Here is a 2,500-nt window from a genome sequence, read left to right as displayed (position 1 = left end):
TTTTGATTTGAAGATAGCAGGGGAAAAGCGGCTTCTTCAATTGAATGAGATGGATGAGTTCCGAAACAACGCTTATGAAAATGCAAAGATCTACAAAGAACGGACAAAGAAGTGGCATGACAAACAAATTCTTAGGCGTGAGTTTGCTCCAGGACAGCAAGTTTTACTCCTCAATTCACGACTAAAACTCTTCCCAGGCAAGTTAAGATCAAGATGGATAGGTCCTTATACAATTGACAAAGTTTCATCTTTTGGAGCAATAGACTTGAAGGACAAGGCAAGGCACATATTCAGAGTTAATAGACAGAGATTGAAGCACTATTATGGAGAACAAGTGGAGTGGAATTGTGCATTTATTCCTCTTGGAGATCCTAATTGATGAGGATTGAAAACGGCTGGCTGTAAACTATAAAACAAGCGCTTATGGGAGGCAGCCCATAAAACTTTCTTTTATTCTTTTTTATTTTCTTATCATTTTCTTTTTTATTTATTTGAATAATTTGGATTTTGATGCTGGTTTATTTTGCATGAATAAAGAACTGAGAAGGGAGGTCACTGAACTGAAAGAGAGGCTGCTGAAAATAAAACCAGGGAAGTTCCTTTCCTTTCTTCAATCTTTCTCACTTTTGAATTACAATGAGGACATTGTTTGGTTTGGGTTTGGGGGTGTAAACTCCTATAGTCTTGAGTTGTTGGATTCTCTTATCAAGCATGTATTTGAGCATGATTGAATTCTCTATGACTCTAAAATTTGTGATTAAGGATGGTTTTGAGAAAAAATTTCAAATAAATTGCTATTATGTCAGGCAGAGTTTTGTGGGTACCTTGATTTAAATCTTTGTCCTTGAAAATAATTGAGCACATAGTCAATTTTTCTTTACTCCATTTTGCTTACAAAGAGAAGGAGTTGAATTAACTGGGTCAAGGAAATTCAATCTTGCTTTGCTCTAGAATCTGTTGATGGATCCTTGAGGCGAAATCCTAGTTGATACCAAATATTAGAGAAAGGATCTAGGTAATTTTTTGTCACAACCAAAAGAGCTTTCCCAGCTGTCCTGATTATCACACCATCATTTCATGGTGTATTTCCATAGTCAACCCCCTTGAGCCTTATTTTACGTAAGTCTTTATTTGTTCTTTTAACTACATAAACCATTCCCGTTCTAAGCCTGAAAAACAATGAATTTACCTTACATTTTGAGAAAATACTTTGGTGGAAATTTGCATTTAAAGAGAAAGTGAAAGGCAAGAATCGGAAAAGGGTTAAAGTGGTTGAAAATTTGAAAAGGCTACAGGTGTCAAATTCATGTCAAAAAAAAAAAAAAATCACGCCACTTTTGAGTATAGCAGTAATATTGTCATCATATGAGCATATTGTCGAGAAAGAGCTATGGTGTGAATCCTGTGGATATCTCTTTTATTGTTCTTTCTACCAAGTATTTTCCCAATTTGCTTTGATTTTCCATATCCAATTCTTTCTTAGCCCTCACCCTGTGGCCTGTCATTACAACCTTGATTAAAGACCTTTTGATCTCTAATTTTGGTGTTTGATTACATTAGTGGAGAGGATTTTTGAAATTTGGACTTATGGGGTTAAGTTTTGAGAGAATTCTTCTGATTTTAGTTGTTCTATTGTTATCTGAATTTGCTGGTGGTTTGGAGTTAAAGTGACTATTTCACACACACTCAAGGACTTAGCTTTAGGTTGAAGTAAATGCTTAACTCTTGCTTGCCAAATTGCTAAATTTTTGATTGATTTTCTTGCCATCTTTGATGTTAAAAGAGTAAGTTACTAGTGTTGAAATCTAAATTCAGATCATGGCTTGGTGAGTGATGATATTACTCTATGGGGTCTAGCTAATAGTGTCTATAGTTGTCTTTTATTTTCTTTTCTTTTTGTTTGAGGATAAACAAAGTTCTAAGTTTGGGGGTGTTTGATGACTTGCATAATTGAGTGTAATTTATCACTTCTCAACTTTAAACTTTAGTCTAATTTTATTTATTTTGTTGATTTTAGACTTGATTTTTGTCATTTAAATTTTATTCTAGATTTGAAGAAAATAAAGATTTACTCAAATAAAAGAGATGTGAAGCAACTAGAGAGAATATTGGGTCTTGGATAAATGGAACCAAAGGAAGATTTCTTTATGGCCTTAGAAGTTGGCAAGGAAAAAAATTGAAAAGAAAAAAGGCTGAAACAGAACCAAAAAAAAAAAAAGAAAAAGAAAAAAAAAGAAGGACGTTGAACAGAAAAAAGAATAGTGGTGCTGAACAGAGATCAAAAGAAAAGACTGCTGAAGCAGAAAGGAGGGCTGAAGCAGAAAAGATACTGAAAAATATTCTTTTGCATTCATTTTTTCCTTCAAATCTTCTCAGAAAAATTATGGTGAATTCATTTATGTTGAATTTAATTTTTAGTATGAACTAAATTTTCTTTATTCTAGGAAAACGATGTAATCTACTTCCGAACTATGCTTACTTTTCTATGTTAATTTGAACA

This window comes from Quercus lobata, chromosome 4 (genome assembly GCF_001633185.2).
Source record: "Quercus lobata isolate SW786 chromosome 4, ValleyOak3.0 Primary Assembly, whole genome shotgun sequence".
NCBI classification, from domain to species: domain Eukaryota; kingdom Viridiplantae; phylum Streptophyta; class Magnoliopsida; order Fagales; family Fagaceae; genus Quercus; species Quercus lobata.
Note: the sequence above shows the minus strand (reverse complement) of the source record.